The sequence below is a fragment of the Carcharhinus amblyrhynchos genome, chromosome 18 (genome assembly GCF_965287045.1).
Source record: "Carcharhinus amblyrhynchos chromosome 18, sCarAmb.v2.hapA, whole genome shotgun sequence".
Classification (NCBI taxonomy): Eukaryota; Metazoa; Chordata; class Chondrichthyes; order Carcharhiniformes; family Carcharhinidae; genus Carcharhinus; species Carcharhinus amblyrhynchos.
Window position 1 is genome coordinate 34,054,956 of NC_137341.1, and position 22,439 is coordinate 34,077,394.

The 22,439-nt window shown below is 44.3% G+C and overlaps 1 protein-coding gene across 1 annotated transcript in view; it reads left to right on the forward strand.

Moving 5' to 3' along the window:
- Positions 1–6,090: 6,090 nt before the first annotated feature.
- Positions 6,091–22,439, forward strand: part of glis2b (GLIS family zinc finger 2b) — a 59,165-nt gene continuing 42,816 nt past the window's right edge. The window contains exon 1 of the mRNA XM_080206119.1: positions 6,091–6,199. The gene's annotated coding sequence lies outside the window, so the exon portion shown is untranslated. The remainder of the gene's footprint in view (positions 6,200–22,439) is intronic.

A 22,439-nucleotide genomic window follows, 5' to 3' on the forward strand; every position in this document is an offset into this window, starting at 1 on the left:
CTCGCCAGAAAGCGACGCCCATGTCCCACGAATGAATAAAACAAAACTACACCCATGTAATTAGCTTTTGCTGGTCATCATATATGACATCCATTTTGTAGTGGCTGGGGTCTTTGGAATAAGAAAAAGAATTGCTGATTATTTTTCCTCCCTTCGCTCTCTGAAACCTCAGGACAGTAAGGCTATGTTCTGCTCGCCAAAACCAGTTAATTCAGCACAGGCTGAGGATTTTAACCTCGAGTCTTGTGTGTCTTCAGTTGGGAACAGGGCAGTGCATTCAGCTACAGAATCAGCTAGGCAATGCCATGTTCTAAGAAATGAAAATTCCTGCTGAAAGTTTCCAACATTAGTGAAATATATACAGGCTGTATAAAGAAAGCAGCTCTTCAGGGGCCTTAATCGTGGTCTGCCTTAGAGTTCCTATTCCTGGTCAGGTTTGTCTTGTTTCCTGTGTTGTAATACATCAAAATGCATCTTCTTAGTTTGAAAAAGATATTATTATGTCGGCGTAGAAATAAATACAGCCAGTTAAGATCTTCTGTGAGGAATGCATTAAAGCCTTCAAACTCCCTTTATTGCAGTATAGGAGATCGTGATTCTGTCACACCCAGGTATAAGGCTCATAAACATTTTATTACAAGACCTCAGTCACTGCTTGTAACTTCTAAACCACTTCTTAACCATTTAACTGGGCTACAGGTCAAACTATGGCTGAAACTTTCTAAAGTTATTCTGTGCTAAGTTTCCATTGTTTAGAGCTCTATCTGTAACTAACCTCTACCATACTTTGCTATAGTGCTTCTCTCAATCAATACCTTTAAAACTTTCCTCAGAACCTGTTCGCGTCACTTTTGCTTCAAGCCCTCTGATGCTAAGAGTCTGCTCATTTTTTCCTTGGTGAATCTTTGTGGGCTCTTTGTTATGTTAAGCTGTGGCTCAGTAGGCAGCACTTTTACCTCTTAGTCATAATATGGATCAAAGTCCCAAACCTGAGACTTGAGCACAAAATCTAAGCCAGTAAGCCTGTTGCAATATTGAGGGATGCCATCACTTTGCAAGCAAAAACAAGAAGGCAGATTGCTATCTTAATGGCTGTAAATTGGGAGGGGGGAATGTGCAGTGGGACCTGGGTATCCTTGTACACCAGTCACTGAAAATAACATGCAAGTGCAGCAGACGGTAAAGAAGGCAAATGGCATGTTGGTCTTCATTGTGAGAGGTTTCAAGTACAGGAGCAGGGATGTGTTGTTGCAACTATACAGGGGCCTTGGTGAGGCCACACCAAGAGCATTGTGTGCAGTTTTGTTCTCCTTTTCTGAGGAAGGATGTTCTTGCTCTCAAGGGACTGCAACGAATGTTTACCTGATTCCAGGGATAGCAGGACTGATGTGTGAGGAGCAATTGACGAGGTTAGGATTGTTTTTGCTGGAGTTCCTGATGATGGGGGAGTCCAGAACCAGGGGTCACAGTCTGAGGATTCAGGGTAGACCATTTAGAACGGAGGTGAGAAGAAATTTCTTCACCCAAAAAGTGGTGAGCCTTTGGAATTCATTACCACAGGAAATAGTTGATGCCAAAACATTAAATGCATTCAAGAGGCGGCTGGATATAGCACTTGGGGCAAATGCAATCAAAGGTTATGTGGAGAAAGCAGGATTAGGCTATTGAGTTGGATGACCAGCCATGAGTATAATGAATGGTGGAGCAGGTTCGAAGGGCAAAATGGCCTCTTTCTACTCCTATTTTCTATGTTTCTATGTTTTAATGTTTTAATGTTTCTACCATTGGGATGAGACATTAGACTGAGACCCAGTCTGCCCTCTTAGGTGGAGATAGGATAGCCCATGATACTCTTTGTAGAGTTTTTCCCTCTTTCTTGGTTAATATTTATCCCTTAACCTAGACTGCTAAAATAGATTGTCTGATCATTTGTCTTGTGGCTGTCTGTGGAAGCTTGCTGTGCAAAAATTGGCTGCTGTGTTTCTTATATTCCAACAGTCACTGCACTCAAAAATATTTAATCGGCTGTAAAGTACTTTCAGATCTCCTGAGATCGTGAAAGGCAGAAGTATCTTTATTCCTTTCTTTGTTAAAAGTGCTTTATAATTACATGTTTTTTTGGAGTGTTTGGCATCTGTCACATGATAAGGAAGAATCAGAATTTAAAGCTTTACCTATGAATGTGCAGTAATTTTACAATCATTTTTTTTCATGTTTCTTTTAACCAATTTTGTTAACTCCCTCAAACAGCCATTTTTGACATGCAGGCTGAGCCAGCGAGTGCCCAGGAGAGGAAGAAGATAAAAAGTATCAGCTTTGGGATTGTTAGACAAGATATTCTCCTTGGTTTCAATGTCATTAGTCACTCCCATAATGGTTCTCATATCTCCTAGGAGCCTGATGGCACCTTTACTGCTCAAAATTTAGAGAACTCTTATCAGTGTACTCTAACTTTTTTATGTCACATTTCACCATGTGAACATCGTAACTAAGCCCTGCCTTGACTTCATGTGTTGTTGACAATGCACACTTTACAGTGAAGATTGCTGCATGTGACAGGATGACAAATTCCAACTGACTTGTTTTCTAGCCCAGACACACTGAGGTCATACTGCCTGCCTGTGAGTGGCTAACTCACTACAGATCATTAAGGAGCAAGATCTGAATGATCCTCATTCCACAATGGGCAACCTCTTATTAAGCAAGGCACTGAGTAAGCAACAGGGTCTTCCTGCAATTATGACAACACCATAGCACTCATTGCCTGTGTTCCAGTAGATGTAATGCTTACAACATGATCTGGTCTCTAGGAACCACTGCAATGGAGAATGTGGAGTGGGTTAATTTTGGACTTCAATCTGCTAGAAAATACCCCCAAATACTGCCATCTCTGATTCTGGGAGACTGCATCACATAACTTAGAAACACTGCCAATTTGCGATTGTTCATGAACACATCTGCCCTATGGTACCCCACCTTCCCATACCACTTGTAAAGCAAACAGAACCTTTGTTACCCAAATTGGATGATTCTTCGCTGTCAGTTAAATATAATTTTCTCCCCTAATTTTTCTACTGATTCTTCAACAATAAGAAAGGGACGTGGATTTCTGTAGTTGCTTTCAGAAAGTCAAAAGACTCCACATACTTTACAGTTAATACAGTGTAGATCGAAAGGTAGTCTTGTTTGTAATGTTGAAAATGCAGCAATCAGTTTACACACAGCAAACCTTCAGAATCAGAAATATGCTAATGATCAGATCATCTGTTTCTGTGATGTTGGTCGAGAGATAAACATTGGTCAGGACACTGGGCAGAACTCCCCTATTCGACTATGGGATCATTACATCCATCTTGGCTTGGGATGATCCTTTAAAACAGATGAGGAGGAATTTCTTCAGCCAGAGAGTGGTGAATCTGTGGAACTCTTACTGCAGAAATCTGGAACTCTTTGCCGCAGAAGGCTGTGGAGACCAGGTCATTGTATGTCTTTAAGACAGAGATAGATAGGTTCTTGATTAATAATAAGATCAGAGGTTATGGGGAAAAGGCAGGAGAATGGGGATGAGAGAAATATCAGCCATGACAGAATGGTGGAGCAGACTCGATGGGCCAAGAATTCTGCTCCTATGTCTTATGGTCTTCTGGTTTAATGTCTCATCCAAAGGACAGTGCTCTGTTGGCATTTCCTTAGTAGTGCACTGGGAATATCAGCCCAGTAACACAATCAACTCTGTGTGTGTGTGTGTGGGGGGGGGGGGGGGGGGGGGGGTACATGAGAACTCACATGAGACTGATTGAAGAATGTGATACCCACTGAGTCAAAGCTGACGCTAATGTAACTATTAAACAAAGAAACAAAGAACAAAGAAAAGTACAGCACAGGAATAAGTCCTTTGGCCCTCCAAGCCAGTGCCGTTCATAATGCCTGAGTTAAACTAAAAAAAACCTTCTGCCTGTACTCGGTCCTTATCCTTCTGTTTTCTCCCTATTCATGTACTTATCCAGATGTCTCTTAAATGTTGCTAATGATGCCTGCTTCCATCACCTCCTCTGTTTCAGGTACCCGCCACTCTCTGTGTGAAAAATTTCTCCCACACATTTCCCTTAAACCTTCCCCCTCTCACATTGAATCTGTGCCCCCTTGTAATTGACACTTCCACCCTAGGAAAAAGTCTCTATCTACACTGTTTATGCTTCTCAATTCTGTAGACCTCTAAAAGGTCTCCCCTCAACCTCTGTCCTTCCAGTGAAAACAATCCTAGCTTACTCAACCTCTCCTGATAGTCAACACTCTTGAGACCAGGCAACATCCTGGTGAACATTCTTTGCACTCTCTCCAAAGCTTCCACGTCGTTCTGATAGTGTGGTGGCCAGAACTGCACGCAGTACTCCAAATGTGGCCTAACCAAGGTTTTATATAACTACAACATGATTTCCCAACTCTTATACTCAATGCCCTGTCTGATGAAGGCAACCATGCCATACATTTTATTGGTCGGTAAATGAATCATTTGTACCCATGAAAGCTGCTGGTTTTTTAAAACATAATTGGTTCACATTCCAGGAAGGAAATCCTGCTACCCAACTGAAAGTAGCCTATATATAACCTACTTTTGGGGACCCTGCGAAAGGTTCATTTTGGGGACCCTTCATTTTACTAAACCGAAATGCTGAATAAAACCAGTGGAAACTGGTGTCAATTCTGCTCACATACAATGCTAATTGGACCTATTTGCATCAAGTGATATAAAAATAACTGCCAAAAGATGAGGGGTTAGCTGTAACCATCCTGGAGGTGTCTTTTATGGATCTGCTCAGGGCCCTGACATAGGAACAGGAGGAGGCCATTCAACTCCTCAAACATTTTCACTATCCTGTTAGATCAGGCCTGATCTGTATTTTAACTTCATTCACCTGCCTTTGTTCCATATCCCTTGATGCACTTTGCTCAACAAAAATCCACCAATTTCTCAAAAACTTACAAGTCTCCCTGGGCACTGTAACCTTCTAGGGAGAGTTCCAGATTTCCATTCCTCTTTGTGTGAAATAGTGATTCCTGACCCTATCCTTGAAGAACTTGGCTCTAAATTTAAGATTATTTCCCCCTTTTCTGAATTTTTCCCATTAGAGGAAATCGTTTATCTATGTCTAATTTAACCCCTTCGTCATTTTAAACACCTAAATTACATCACTCCTCAACTTTACAGACTCAAGGGGATACAATGTAAACTATCCTCGCAATTCAACTCCTTAAGTCCTCACTAGCTTGAAGCGGTTGGCGCGTCGTACTAAACATTCTGCAGCACCCTCATTTCGTAATTGACTTTTTAATGTCCCTGTGACAGTAAGTTCTGCAAGTCACACTCAAACCCCGCATGAAAATATTAACACAGTTCAGAGAATTGCTTCTTCATAGCCTTGATTTCGAATGTATTCCAGCTGATTGCTATTTGACTATGCACTAAATTGTTTTGCAGTAAATGAATAAAATATCAGTGCCTGAAACTTACAGCAAGTAACTGTGAGGGGCAAACATATCTTGCTGTTACAGGTGGGACACTGACCCAGATACAAGCAATAGAAGACGCCTGAAAACTTAACCTGCCTCTGCTGGCTTCAGATGCTGACTGAGTCACTGCGCTTTCTGAAGGAAAAAATGCAGCTTTAAAAAGATCGCCGTCGACTGCTCCTTCAGTGGTTACTCGGAATTTCCACTGTGCAACATGAAATCAGGCCAACCATTTTCAAGTTGGAATAAAAGAAGGGGAGTGTTAAGCGGGCGGCAGTATTTTAGAGGAGTGTTTTGATGATAGTGTTGATGTTAGATTGGGAGTTGTTTGATGATGAGGGAGGGTGTGGTGCTGCTTTAACGGGGAGGTGCAGAGTTTGCTCCGGGCATGCGCTCACCGGCTCGGATGGAGTTGAGGGGAAAAGCGACGAGAAATCGGTGCAATTTCACCCGGAGAAACTGACAGCGGCTCCGAGCGGGGCTCACCCCGGAGCCGCCCCGCTCCCCCTCCCGCTCCCACCCGCCCCCGTCAGAGATCAGCGCCGCCCCACCCCCCCCTACCCCGATCCCCATCCCAGCTGGAAAACTGGGATCGCCACCCGCTTTGGACTGGAAAAGATTCCAGACTGGGAGCGATCGGGAGGCTCGGAATCTGAATGACTGGCATCGAGAGGCAACTCCGCCACAGGTAAGATCCCAACGGATCGCCAGCGATCCGCTCGACACAGTGATCCACTCCCGACGCAATGATCCACCCGACGCAGCGATCCACTCTGGGTGCAGTAATCCACCCTATATTCAGACCCACTCCCGATACAATGATCAATACCATATACAGCGATCCACTCCCGATACAATAATCCACTAGACATAGCGATCCACTCCCGATGCAATAATCAACTCCACATATAGTGATCCATTGCCAACACAGCGACCCCTCCCTGGCACAGTAATCCACCGACACAGTGATCCATTCCCGATGCAGTTGTCCACTCCATATACAGTGACCCACTCGGGACACAATGATCAATTCCACATACAGTGATCCACTCCTGATACAATAATCCACCAGACACAGCGATCCACTGCCAACATAGCGACCCCCTCCCCGACGCAGTGATCCATTCTCGACTAGCCACTCCACACAGTAATCCGCTGCAGATATAATGATCCACTCCAGAAAGTGATCCACTCTCGACATAACTAGCCACTCCACTCTAGACATAATGATCCACTCTCGATACAGTAATTAACTCCCTACATAGCGATGCACCCGGCCACAGATGCACAACCAACATAGTGATCCACCCCCGACACAGTGATCCATCCGACACAATGGTCCATTCTACACTGCGATCAACTCCCAGTATCATGATCCATCGACATAACGATTCACGGCTGACACAACGATCTACTTTCTATACAGTAATCCACGTCACACTGCGATCCACTCCAGGCACAGTGATCCGCCCACACTGTGATCCACTCAGACACGGTTATCCACTCCGGACACAATGATCCACTCTCAACACAGTGATTTACCCCAGTCTGCAATTAGCACCCTACACAGTGATCCACTTCCACACTGCGATCCAGCCCATGCAGTTATCCACCAATACACGGCGATCCATTCTACATAGTTTCAGTTACTCCTAATAGTTATTCCATCCCAATATCACGACACACACCAGCAAATCGATCCACTTCCTGCACAGAGATCCACCCTACATAGTGATCCATCCCTACAATGCAATTTACACCCAACACGATAATCCATTCCAACATTGCGCCCCACCCCTTCACAACGATCCACTCCCAACGTTACGGTCCGCTCCACCACAGTGATCCACTCCCAATATTTAGATCCGACCGCCACAGCGATCCACTCCCGACACAGAGATCCATCCCAGCATTGCGCCCCACCCGTCACCGTGATCGAAACGCTATAGAGATCTACGCCCAAAGTCGAAATTAACTCCTTACACAATGATCCACTCAAAGCTTTGTAATCCATCCAAACATTGCGATCCAATACCGGCACACTAATTCACCCTAAACTGCGAGCCATCCCGTACACGGTGGTATACTCCCTTCAAGGCGACACACCCGACACAGTGATCCACTCGAAACACTGCAGCCACATCCTGCACATTGATCCACTCTCAACATTGTGGCCCATCATGCAAGGATCTACTCCCTACACAGTTATCTACTCCCTGCCTCCCAATGTATTCAGTGCTATTATTTACATTCTACATATTGATACAGGTCCAACATTACAATCCACCGCCGCCTATACTGCGACCCACTTCCAATGTTACAATATTACACCCCAAGATCAAACTGTGACCCACTTCCAATGTAACGCAGAGATCCACTTCCCATACCATGATCCACTCGCTATTCAATGACCCGCTTCCAGTATTCACATTGGGACTCACTCCCTACATGTTAATCCGTTCCCCAAACAGTAAGCCACAGTCAGTTTTCCGCATGATCCACTCAATACACTGTGACTCACTCCCAGCATTACGCTCTGATATACCCCACTGGGATCCGCTTCTAGTTTTGCACAGTAATCAGTTCCCAGCATCATGCTGCAATCTACACATAGTATCACACTGTAACCTACTTCCATTTCACACTGTGATCCATTCTCTGCGTTGCACTGTAATCCCAGCATGACACTGTGATCTACTCACAATATCACACCATAATCAACTCCTAGTATCACACAATGGTCCGCTTCTAGCGTTACACTGTAATCTATTCCCAGGATTACACTGTGATCAACTCATTGAATTACAATGTGAGCCACTTTCAGATTCCCAGTACCACTCTGTGATCCTCTCCCAGTATTACTCTGTGATCCTCTTCTTGTGTTACTCAGTGATCTTCTCCTTGTGTTACTCTGTGACCTGCTCCCAGTGTTACTCCGTAATTCGCTCTGTGTTACTCTGTGACTCGCTCCCAGTATTACTCTGTGATAATCTTGTGTTACACTGTGACTTACTCCCAGTGTTACTCTGTGATCCTCTACTTGTGTTATTCTGTGACTCACTCCCCGTGTTATTCTCTTCTTGTGTTACTCTGTGAACTGCTCCCAGTGTTACTCTGTGATTCACTCCCAATATTATTCTGTGATCCTTTCCCACTATTCCTTACTCTGTGGCCCTCTCCCAGTATTACCCTGTGACCCACTCCCAGAATTTGCTAAGTGTATTTTTTCATGTTGATAATTTCCTAGGCTTTGATTCATGGTGTTGAAGTTCAGTTCTCTAGTATTAATCTGCTGCAAATTCTGTGGGATTATCAATGGCTTGTCCTGTGCATTTACTTCAGTTAAGCATTTGACAATGTTGCATGATAGTATATTTTGTTGCCTGTTCTGATTCGCTAACCCACGTGTGTGTTATTTTAGTCTCCATTGAACTTCATAATCTCCCCTCCCCCTCCGCTGTGTGCAGTGCCATAATCTGACCAGATAACTGGACAGTAATGAAGTAGGATTTGAGTGTAGTGTGTATGAAGAGTAGGGATGATGAACACACTCCAGCATAGTTTACAGCTAGCTCTCCAGTACTGTGCCTCCCTCCCCCTTGCTGATTTGTCAGCTCAGCTATAATCTGTCAGTTGAAACACTACTTCTCACTCTATGTCCAATTCCATCTACTTCCAACATTTACACAATTGCATTTCTCTGCAAGAATTGTTGGACACGAGCAAGAACAGGATTTCCAGCTGATTGGATTTCTCCACCCCCACCCCATTTCCTAAGTTCCCTCCCTGCCTATTTTTCCCATCTGTCCTTGAGGTCCTCCATCCCTGTGTATCCACCCCCTACTCCCAAGAACCCCCTTCCTAAATTCCCTCAATTCCTGGGTTTCCCCTCTCCCTGAGATTTCCACTTCCCAAATTCCTCTTCTCTCTCCAAATTCTCCTCTTCCCAAGTTCCCCTTCTTCCTGAGATTCCTCTCTCCCTGAGCTCCTCCTCTCCCTGTGGTCCCCTTCTCCCTGAGTTCCCTTTCTCCCTGAGCTTCCCTTCTCTCCAAGTTCCCCTTCTCCCTGAGGTCCCCCTATCTCTGAGTTCTCCTGTCCCAAAGGTCCCCCTTTCCCCAAGCTCTCCCCCTCTCCAAGCACCCCTTCTCCCTAAACTTCCTCTCTTCCTGAGCTCCTCCTCTCCCTGAGTCCCTCTTCTCCCCGAGTTCCCCTTCTCCCCGAGTTCCCCTTCTCTCCAAGTTCCCCTTCTCCCTGAGGTCCCCCTCTCTCCGAGTTCCCCCTCTCCCAAAGGTCCCCCTTTCCCCGAGCTCCCCCTCTCTCCAAGCTCCCCTTCTCCCTAATGTTCCTCTCTTCCTGAGCTCCTCCTCTCCTTGAAGTCCGCCTTTGCCCGAGTTCCCCCTCTCTCCGTATTCTTCCTCTACCAATGTTCTCCATCTCACCGAGTTTCCCCCATCTTTGTGTTCTTCCTCTACCGAAGTTCCATCTCTGCCTGAGTTTCCCCTTCTGCCTGAAATTCCCCTTTCCCTGAGTTCTGTAGTTTAGACATACTGAAGTAGTTGTAACAGCCAAGCTATGATTAGCAGTATAGTGAATCTGCTGGTCTGTTCGACTCAGTATCACACTGAGCAGTGCATCAGGAATAAATTAGTTAACAACCAAAATAAAGTTGGGCAGGCATTGGATGCACTTTTTTGTTGTCCTCAAAAAGCCTTTCTAGATTTTGGACATTAGGTTACACATTTTTAAAATAATTTTCATGCCAGTTAACTGGAGAACTTGTGATACACGGTCTGTGAAAACTGGTAACACCAACAGGGGCATCATAACAGAGAGAGGGATTATTGTGTGTGAACAAGCTGGGGCTCTTCTTTCACGAAAAGAGAAGGCTGACGGGTGACCTGATAGAAGCCTTCCAAATTATGTGGAGATTTGTTTTGCTGGATGGAGGAGGGATATTTCCACTTGAGGGGGAGACTAAAACTAGGGCTTATCAATATAAGTAATAAATTCAGTAAGAAATTCAGAAGAAATTTCTTCATCCAGAGAGTGATGAGAATGTGAAACTTGCTACCATATGAGTGGCTGAGGTGAATTATACAGATACTTTTAAGGAGCAGTTGAAGAAACACATGCAGGGAAAAGGAATGGAAGGATATGTTGCTCAGGTGAGATGAAGAGGGTTAGGAGGGGGCTTGTGTGGAGCATAAACATTGGCATGGACCATTTGAGCTGAATGGCTGGTTTTATGCTGTAAACATTTTTTAATTCTATAAAGATCTGCAATAGATTGTTGATGGGATATGTGAGTGAGGGCAAGTCCCGCATACTGCAGATTGAATATACGCTCAAAACTGCCTATGCTTTGGCTTGTATTAAATTAGCTTCTCATTGGCTGCTACTGCATCAAACCGGACATAAATTTCCCAGCCCCATACCCAGCACCTGCTGATCTTTGCAGAGGAGATACTGAGGCACTGAACATGGCCTCAACTTGGGGTTAGAACCATAAAATCCCTACTGTGCTGAAGGAGGCCATTCAGCCACTTATGAAATCTGCACCAACTCAGAATCTTACCCAGGCCCACACCCTCACTTGCCCGATCCCTGTGGCCCCTAATTCCCCTAACCTACATAATTTGGGACCCAAAAGGACATTTTAGCATGGCCAATCCACCTAACCTGCACATCTTTAGACTGTAGAGGCTGTAGGGGGCAGCACAGGGAATGTTGAACCCAGGACTCTGCTTTGGTCTGCTATCCCTACGGCAAAGTGCACGTGTGTGAATATGTCATGGTTGACCATGATTGTCTTGGTGAAACATAGCATCATTGTTGACTCACTGTCAGTGATCACATAAGGAATGACCATTTATGTGTGTCAAGATCATGGAGATGGTGCAGAGGAGATTTACTAGAATGATATCAGGCAGTTAAAGTACTTGAGAATGGCCTGAGGTTATGGACCCACTATAGAAATGCACATATTTCTTCCTATTTCCAAAGTATTTTACAGACAATGAACTACTTTTGAAATGTAATCACTGTTACAATGTGGGCAACACAGTAGCCAGTCTGAGCCCAGCAAGATCCTACAAGCTTTTAACAACTAGATGGTTTGGGGATGCTGGCTGAGGGGTGAATGTTGGTCAGGACACTGGGTGAACTCCTCTTCATGGAATGGCTCCTTTACTGTATTAGTGGAGACTTGGTCAAATTTTGGGGTTTAATGTTGGTTTAGGAAGGAGAGGGGTGAGTTTTTTCATATATGGTTGTGTTGTTGGTATCTGTGCTTATGTCAGGTTCACTGAACCAGCAGTTCAACAATGAAGTGCAGTAGTAAAATGGTTAAAGCACATCTTTTCAATGAAGAGCACTGGCAAATGTACAAAGCTGCTCTATCCAGGCAGCCATAGTTTGCTGCATTCCTGGGTGGGAGCCAGCAGGCCTGTGTCTACACACAGGAGCTGAAGGCAGTGTTAACTGTGTACAGATTGCTGCAATCCTGAAGCATGGATTAGACAAAAATCTTCCAACTATTTTGAAAAGCAAAATTACTGAGTGGACTGCTAGTCAGGATTATTGCTCCTAATTATCAGTCTGTTAACTACTTCTTGAATATAGCTGTTAAGTGGGTTACGTCTGTGATTCCTCCCACAGCCAGATAGTTAGCAGACCAATTGTCTGAACTGACCTACGAAGATGGTTCCGTGGTCAAGTGCAGATGGTCTTTGTGCCTATGGAGTCATGGCTTGAGATGTCACTGTCAGAAAGGCCAGGGAGCAATAATTATTTAAGGACGTAAAGAAATTTTTAAGGATGTGGGCATAGATAAAATGATTGAATCAGGCCATCTCCCCCCCACCGTGCCCCCACCCCTTGCACGTGCGCGCGCGCGCGCACACACACACACACACACACACACACACGTATCAAAGTGGTCTGTGTTAGTGGCAGTAGCTGGCATGGCTCATGATCACAGATTACTCACTTGTAGAAAGTATAATCAGAGTTTAGAAGAATGAGGGGAGATCTCATTGAGACATATAAGATGATGAATGGGATGGATAGGATAGAGGTGGAAAGACTCTTCCCGCTCAAAAAAGACAGTAGGACTAGGGGGCACAGCCTCAAGATAAAAGGGGGGCGGTTTAGAACGGAGTTGAGGAGGAACTTCTTCACTCAAAGGGTGGTGAATCTCTGGAATTCTCTGCCCGTTGAAGTGGTGGAGGCTGCCTCGCTAAATATTTTTAAGACACGGGTTGATGGGTTTTTGATAGGAGAGGGGATTAAGGGTTATGGGGAGAGGGCGGGAAAGTGGAACTGAGCAGCAACAGATCAGCCATGATCTTATTGAATGGCGGGGCAGGCTCGAAGGGCTGGATGGCCTACTCCTGCTCCTATTTCTTATGTTCTTAAATTGAATACAGAACATTTCACAACCTATTGTTCAAAGTGAATTGGAGAAGATGGTAGAAGCTACACAGGAAGTTGCCATTTGGTTGCTTGAACCTTCTCTGCTATTGTATGATCCCGCAATTTTCTTTGTCTGCCTTTAGTCAATATCCTTATTCAACAAAATCTGTCAAACTTTGTCTTGAAAAGTTCAGTTGACCTAAAACCTTTTCAAGAGTGAATTCCAGACTTCCACCACCCCGTGCATGGTAAAAGTGCTCTCTGATTTAAGCCCTGAGTGACCTAGCTCTAATGTCAAAATCACACCTACCTCCTTTTCTGGACTATCTCGCAAAAGGAAATTGTTTTTTTCTGTATTGGTATTATTGAATCCTTTTCACATTTGAAACACTGGATATAGATCACCCTTCAATCTTCAAAACTCAAGTGAATCCAAACTAAGAATGTACAACTGTCCTCATAATCTAAACCTTTAAATCTTGGTCACATTCTAGTGAATCTGCTCTATATCCTCTCCAGGGCCAATATATTATTCTAAACTGAAGCACCCAGGAGTGAAAGCTGTCATTCCCAGACAGCTGTGTACTTGAGGGTCTGACCAAGGTTCTGTATAACTAATGCATCACCGTTCACATTCCCTATGATTACAAAGTGTATAGTGTGTGATAGTGAAGTGAACAGATAGTGGTGTTTCTTGATTTGCTCAGTGGTTCAATGAGGATTTTAGGGAACTATGCCAGGAATATAGGAGCACAGGATCTAGGAGCATGAATAGGCAATTCAGCCCTTCAAACCTGTTGTGTTGTTCAAGATCATGGCTGATCTGATTGCAGCCTTAATTCCACTTTCCTGTCTGTCCCCCTCAACTCTCGATTCCCTTGTCTATCAAAAATCTATCTAACTCAACCTTGATTAAATTGGGCCAATCTCCACTGCTTTTTGGGTAACAGAAATCCACAGAATAACAATCCCTTGAGAGAAAAAATTCTCCTCATCTCTGTCGTAAAAGAGAGACCTTAAACTTTGTCCTCTATTCCAAGTCTCCCCCACAGTATCTCCACAGTATCCAGCCAATCAAATCCACTCATGATCTTACATGTTTCAAATAAGATCACCCCTCAATCTTCTAGACTCCAATTGGTATCTGCATAACACAAGCCAGGAATGGCTGAAGTTATTTATTTACTTTTTCTTTCATGGGATGTGGCTGTCACTGGCCAGGCCAGCATCTGTTGCTAATCCCTAATTGCCCCTGAACTGAGTGACTTGCTGGGCCATTTCAGAGGGGCAGTAATGAATCAACAACATTTCTATGGATCTGGAGTCACATGTAGGCCAGATGGCAGATTTTCTACCTTAAGGACATTATTGAACTAAGTGGGTTTTCATGACAGTCAATGATAGTTTCGTGGTTACCATTACTGACACTGGCTTTCAATTATAGGATTTATTAATTAAATTTAAATTCCACTATATATCATGGTGGGATCGGAACCTGAGTCCCCAGAGCATTAGCCTAGATCCTGGATTGCTAGTTCAGAGACATTACTACCATGCCACTGCGCCAGCTGAACTTTAGTCTCATCAAGGCCCTGTACAGCTGCAGTAAAACCTCCTTACTTTTATATTCCATACCCCTTGCAATAAACATTCTACTTGCTGTATCTGCATACTCACTTTTTGTGATTCATGTATTAGGCACCCAGATCCCTAGGTAGCAGTGCCAGGCATATCTAAAAAGTTTAAAAATGAGGTACCATCCTGACAAGGTTAAAAATGGGAATAGTTGAAAGTTGATGTGCAGAGGCAGCATATTGTTGGCAGAACTAAGAATCTCATCAGATTAGAGCAATTCTGCCTTTTTCAATTGTGAATGATGGTGGACAATTAAACCACTAATCAATGGAGGCTCCACAAAGAACTCCATGTTCAATGATAGGTGAGCCCAGCACATTAATGCAAAAGTATTACAAAATGAAGTATTACAATCTTCTTCACCCAGAAGTGTTCAGTGGAAGATCCATTTTGATCTTCTCCTGAGATCCTCAATGTTACAGATGCCAGTCTTCAGCAATTTTGGTTTACTTTCTGTGATATCAAGAAATTGCTGTATTCACTGGATGCAGCAAACACCTCAGGCCATGACATTCCTGTTGTAACACTGAAGATTCGTGCTCCAGACCTAGGGCAACACAAGCCAAACTGTTCCAGTACAGCTACTACACAGGCGGCCTCCCAGCAATGTCGAAAATTATCCAGGTATGTTCTCTCCAGGGCTTTCAGGACAAATTCAATCTGGCCATTTCCTGTTCCATCAGTCAACTCTTGATTTTCAGCAAAGGTGTCATCATCTATCAAGCGGCATCAACACAGCATCAACTTGCTGTTCAATGCACAGTTTGATTTCTACCAGGGGCACACGGCTCCATACCTTACTACAGACTGGTCCACACATGGACAAAAGAGCTAAATTCCGAGGCCCAGGCACCAGTGTGTGGTGACTAGGGCATTTTCACATTAAATTAATTGCAGTGTTAATGTAAGCCTACTTGTGACACTAATAAATAAACTTTAAAAACTTTAAACTTAAACTTTAAGGATCAGGTGAGTGACCACCCTTGACATCAAGGCAGCATTTAACTCCTTTTGGCATCAAGGAACCTGAACTGAAGTCAATGGGAATCAGGTGACAACTCTCCAATGGTTGGAGTCATATCTAGTACAAATGAATATGGTTGTGGTTGTTGGAGGCCAATCATCTCACTCTCAGGACATTGCTGCAGGAGATCCTCAGGGTAGTGTCTTTAGCCCAATCAACTTTAGCTGCTGCTTCATCAAGACCTTACTTCCGTCACAAAGTCAGAAATTGGGGTGTTTGCTGGCGATTGCACAAGGTGCAGTACCGTTCACAATGTGTCTGATATTCAAGCAGTCTGTGCTCACATGCAGCAAGCCTGAATTAAATTCAGACTTCAGATGAAAGGTGGGAGGAGCAGTTGTACCACATGAGTGCCAGGCAATTACCATCTTGAACAAGAGATAATCTCCCTTTGATCTTCAATGACGTTACCATTGCTGAATCCCCATTTTCAACATCCTGGGATTATCATTGATCAGAAACTTAGCTGAACCAGGCACATAAATACTGTGACTTCATAAGCTAACTAAAAGCTGTAAATTCCATGGGCAGCAACTCACCTCGCAATTCCCCAGAAGCTGTTGATCATCTACAAGGAGCAGGTCAGGAACATGATGGAATATACTCCACTTGCCTGGATGACTGCAGCTTCAGCATCATTCAACAAGCTCAGGCTCATTCAGGACAAAGTAGCCAGCTTGATTGGTACCGAAGCCACCACCTTAAACAGTCATTCTCTCTACTACCAGTGTATGCTAGCAGCAGCAGTGTGTACCTTCTACAAGATGCACTGCAGCAATTTGCCAAGACTCCTTCAACAATACTTCCCACGACCCCTACTGCCTACCAGGACATGGGCTGCAGGCATACGGGAACATGCCCATCTCCAACTTCCCTTCAAGCCACTCACCATCTTGACTTGAAACTATATTACAGTTCAGTCACTGCTGCTGAGTCAAAAACCTGTAACTCCCCCCACTCTTGTGGATGTGCTTTACACCAGACTGACTGGAAGCAGTTCAAGAAAGCTGCTCACCTTCTCATGGGTGATTAGGGGATGGGGAGTAAATGCTGGCTGAGCCAGCGACACTCACGCCCTGTGAATGAAAAAAAACACAGCTGCTTTGCACCATGTCATTGGTCTTTGCACAGTGGTCAAATGTAGCTGTGGCCTTGTCATTTTAACACCACAAGACCTGATTATTGTAAATAGGAATGCTGAGGTCAGTTAGAGATGAATTGCTGCTGGACCAGACTGGGTCAAGTCTGCAGAATGGGAAATGGTTGAAAATTTCTGATACTAGTGTTGTCTGGTACACTGATTATTAGCCATTTGTGGCTAATTGGAAATCCAGATGTGGAAATTTGCATTTCTGATCAGTAAATAATGAATGAGCAACAAACACCAGAATCTCAATCTTCATTCACACAGCGTATGCATGTGAACTTTAACTTTTCTGTGTTTGTTGGTAAAAAGGTGAGACAAAAAGTAGAGAGTGGAAGTATATTTGATTGTTGTGGTTGCTTTACTTCCTCCATCACGTGCTAGTGGCAGATGTTTGCTGAATAAATGTTCACATGTAAGCAACTTTTCCCTCCTTCGTGTGTAAGGGATTTTCTACAAAATTAATGCCTATGTTTAAAGTGATGTCATTGCAGCAACACCTGGGGCCAGTCAGTGATTTCTATTGAACAACAAATGGTTACATTGCATTTATCTTTTTTACACTTTTGATGTTTTGAACTAAGTCTCAAAATTTGATACTTGCAGATCTCTCCACTGACATTGCTCATAGATTGTGTGCTTATATACATGGGAGCATCATTTATTTTATTAATATGGAATGTATAATGTACTGTGCTGCTAAAGAGTTCACCTTTTAAGGCCACAAAGTACGATTGCTGTTAAATAAGCACTGTGCGAGGCCTGTGTTAAAGGAGGAAAGAATTTACATAGTATCTTATACAGGGCTTCACATCAGAGGAATTGCTTTTTGAAAAGCATTCACTGTTATTATGTGGCTAATGTGTACACAGCAAGATCTCACAAAAGGCAAGTGAAATGAATGGATAGAACAGGGTTTCCCAAACATTTCCAGCCATGGGACCCTTTTGACTTCCCAAGAGCACTGATGAGACTAATGAGAAACATTCTTATTGTGTTGGAGAGCCAAACCACAAAAAAGATTGTTTTTGCCCAATACACACAAACATACAAAAACCTACTTTGTAGAAGTTTTTTCTGTTTCTTATACATATATGTTTACTATAATTGTACTTAGGTCTTACCTTTTTGTCACTTTTACCAGGAGGGGTATTCCTGCTCCTTTGGTTCAAACGAGAGAAGTGCAGCTGAAATGCTGCATTCTCATGTCGAACACACACACACACACACACAAACACACACTTATTTTTCAGACGCACAAATTCACCTGCACAGGCTCACAGATACACATACTCACTCTCAGCTCTGTCTCATACAACTCTTTCTCACACACCAAAAATCACCCCTCTCTCCCTTTCTATCACACACACATTTGTGTCGCATATAGGGTCTCATCTCTCTCTCTCACACACACACACACGCACACACACACACACACACACACACACATGCTGACCTCTCTCTCTCACACACAAACACTCATCTCTCACTCAGACTCACACAGTTACCTTTCTCCTTCTATCTTTCACACACTACACTTACCACTCTCTTACTCATGTACACTCACACTCACTGTTTTCTCTCTCACACACAAGTAAAGAAGCGCACTCACCTCTCTCTCACACACACAGAAACTCTCAGCCCTTTTTCTCACATACTAGTGATTCCCATTCATCCTACACCATGACCATCATACCGTTTTCCCCCTTGGCACTTTCTCTGAGGCTCACTCATCTTCTCACTCCCTGTCTGAGGCCACTGATTGGGCAAGCAGCTTCATAAAGTTTTCCAAATGTTGTAGATCAGCCTGGCCTGCCTCGAAACCCATGGGAGTCTGGGGCTCCATGGAACCTAGTTTGGGAACCTGTAGGACAAGAGCCGTGGACTTTTCATGCCCATCTGTGAGGGCATTGGGTTGGTGTTTTAATTTCGAGCTGTGTTTGATGCTGTTCACACATGGCAGTACATTGATGAATTGACCTTCCAAGAGTAAGATTTTAAAAAGCACAATAATGACTAACTTATACTTTTTGAAATGCACAAGCCATTTATTTAAGTTTGCAATCCCTTTAATTCTTTTTGTGAGGCTGTGCACACATGATATCTTAAAGGGAGCAGCCTGTCCCAGCAGGGACTTTCAGTTTTCCCCACATCCACGCAGTATGGAGACAATATTGCTAATGTGGCCGGAATTTTACAGGCACGTCCACCCGATTCTGGGTGTGGGCAAGGCTCGGAGAACAGCATTCTCCATTGGCCTCGGGATCGTACAAACTTCAGGCGAACATGCCAGTAAAATTCCGCTCTGTATCTTTTATTTCGAAGAAGAGCAGGCAATCTTTCCCAAATGTCCCGGTCAAAATTTACCACTCAGTGAACATGTAAAAGCTGATCATCTGGTCATTATCATAGTACTGTTTGTGAGAGCTTGCTGTGTGCAAATTGGCTGTTGTCTTTCCTACATTGCAACAGGGAATGCACTTCAAAAAGTGCATTCTTAATTGGCCTTAAAGCGCTCTGCATCATCCTGAGATTGTGAAAGTGCCACAAAAATGTAAGTTTTAGTTTATTTTATGGAGATGAATCTTATGGGAAGTAGAGGCTGTCTTGTCAAAGTGAACTAGTCATCACTGTTGAATACAGACTAGCAGCCAAGGCCTTGAACAGGTACCCACTTCAATCCAGCTGTGACCAAGACTTTTTTTCCGCGTGTATGATTTATTATATGAGTAGCCCAGCGTTGAACTGAGGCCCATTTCCGCCCCTGTTAATTAAATCCTTTTGGATGTGGAAGGAGCTGTGTCCTGGAATGGGCCAATAAGTTGCTGCCTTGGAGGAGATGAAAGGGAGTCTCTGTTGGGAGGAGCCATGCTGCCCAGCTGAACACATAGCCTGAACACATAGCAGTGCAAACCTCAGTGTTTATTCAGTGCCTTTTCCACAAGGCTAGACAAACCCAGCAGCACACTCACATGTGCTGGTAAATTATTGTACGCACTCAGACTGGAGCAAGCGCCACATCTGAACTAAAGACTCTGCAAATAAAGGAATCCATTGCACAGAAGCAATGTTACTGGGCAGTGATAAAATGCAGAGCATGTTGGCTATTTAACAGTCCATTCACATTTGGTAGAGTTTAGAATTGTCAGCAATATGGGTAGAAAGCCTATGTGTCTATATATTGCAAACTAAGATTACCAGCCATCCAATCCATGTGCGCTCCAGATTTTGCCACGTTGTCTCTGTACTATTAAGTTTTTTATCATCTTGCCTCATAACTGTTTATGTAGGAACAGGAGGAGGCTATTCAGCCCCTCAAAGCTTCATATTGGAATAGGTAGAGGCCAATCAACTCTTCAGACCTATAGATAGGAACAGGAGGAAGCTATTCGGCTCCTCAAACCTGTTACATTGGAAGAGGAGGAGACCATTCAGCTCCTCGAGACTATTACATATGAACTGGAAAAGGCCATTCAACCCTCTGAGCCTATTTCATAGGATTGGGGGGGGGAATGCTATTCAGTCACTCAAGGCTGTTTCATAGGGACAGAAGGATGTCATTCAGCCCCCTCAGGATTGTTCCCCTTCATTACATCATCATTGATATGCATTGCAGCTCCATCTATACTCCTTAGTTTTGAATTCCCATAATAAACCTTACCTAACAAAATTCCATCGATCTGAGCTTTGAAATTTTCAACTGACACCCCTTTTCCACCAACCACTCCGCATAATTCGGGAGGCGGAGGCGGACATCGATAGGAGTTATAAGGAGATAGTCACTCCTAGAAATGAGTCTTGGGTCACTGCCAGGAAGAGGGGAAAGAAGCAATTGGGGGGACAATCCCCTGGGGCTGTTCCCCTCCAAAATAGGTTTTCGGTCCTGGAGGCTACAGTTGAGGAGGAATCAACTGGGGATAGCCAAAGGGAGCAGGTCTCTGGGGGTGAGCCTATTGTAAAAGCTCAGGTGGTTAGGGGATGTAAAAGATTGGGCCTCGTGATTGGGGACTCCACAGTTAAGGGGACGGATAGGAGAGTCGGAAGTAATGGTAGGGACTCAGGGCTGGTGTGTTGCCTACCAGGGGCTGGGGTCCGGGATGTATCGGAAAGGGTATTCAGGACTCTTAGGGGAGAGGGAGATCAACCCCAAGTTATAGTTCATGTGGGGACACATGACATAGGGAGGTTAAGGGAAGGGGATATTAAGCAGAGATTTATGGAGTTGGGGTGGAAACTAAAGGCCAAGTCAGAAAGAGTGGTTATCTCCGGACTCTTGCCTGTGCCACGGGATAGTTTAGAGAGGAAGAGAGAGGGAAAGTTTGAACTCGTGGCTGAGGGGATGGTGCAGGAGGGAGGGGTTCAGATACTTGAGCAATTGGGGCTCATTCTGGGGAAGGTGGGACCTCTATAAGAGTGATGGTCTACACCTGAATCAGAGGGGAACCAATATCCTGGGGGGTAAATTTGCAAAGGCTATGCAGGGAGGTTTAAACTGATTCGGAGGGGGGGGGTGGGATCCTGAGTAGAGGGGGTGAAAGTGGCGGGGGGCATAGACGGGGACTGCAATGCACGGCATCGTGGGGGTGGGGCGGAGCAGGGTTTGAAATGCGTATACTTTAATGCGAGGAGTATTCGCAATAAAGTGGATGAACTTGCAGCGTGGATCAGTACCTGGGACTTTGATGTTGTGGCCATTTCAGAGACATGGATAGAGCAGGGTCAGGAATGGTTGTTGCAGGTCCCGGGGTTCAAATGCTTTAGTCGGAGAAGAGAAGGAGGTAGAAGGGGGGGAGGGGTAGCATTATTAGTCAAGGACTGTATCACAGTGTCAGAGAGGAAGTTTGATGAGGACTTGTCTGTTGAGGTAGTATGGGCGGAGATTAGAAATAGGAGAGGAGAGGTCACCCTGTTGAGAGTCTTTTATAGACCTCCTAAAAGTTCTAGAGAGGTTGAGGAAACGATTGCGGAGACGATCCTGGTTAGGAGTGAAAGTAATAGGGTAATTGTTATGGGGGACTTTAACTTTACTAATATTGATTGGAATTGCTATAGCTCTAGCTCGTTAGAGGGGTCAGTTTTTGTACAAAGCGTGCAGGAAGGTTTTTTGACTCAGTATGTAGATAGGCCAACTAGAGGTGAGGCTATATTGGATTTGGTGCTGGGAAATGAGCCAGACCAGGTGCTAGACTTGGAAGTTGGTGTGCATTTTGGTGATAGTGACCACAATTCGGTTACGTTCACCTTAGTGATGGAAAGGGATAGGCATGAACCTCCGGTCAGTAGTTTTAGCTGGGGGAAGGGTAATTATGAGGCTATTAGGAGAGAATTAGGAAGCATAGGTTGGACTAGGAGATTACAGGGACTGGGAATGTCCGAAATGTGGAGTTTTTTCAAGGAGCAGCTACTGCGAGTCTGTGATAGGTATGTCCCTGTCAGGCAAGGAGGAATTGGTAGGGCTAGGGAACCGTGGTGCACTAAAAAAGTTGATTCGTTGGTTAAAAAGGAAAAGGAGGCTTATGTTCGGATGAGACTTGAGGGCTCAGGTAGTGCAATAGAAAGCTTTAGATTGGCTAGGAGGGAGTTGAAGAGTGAGTTAAGAAGGGCTAAAAGAGGACATGAGAAGACTTTGGCTGATAGGATTAAGGAGAATCCTAAGGTATAGCTATAGGTATGTCAAGAACAGAAGGTTGGTTAGGGCAAGATTAGGGCCAG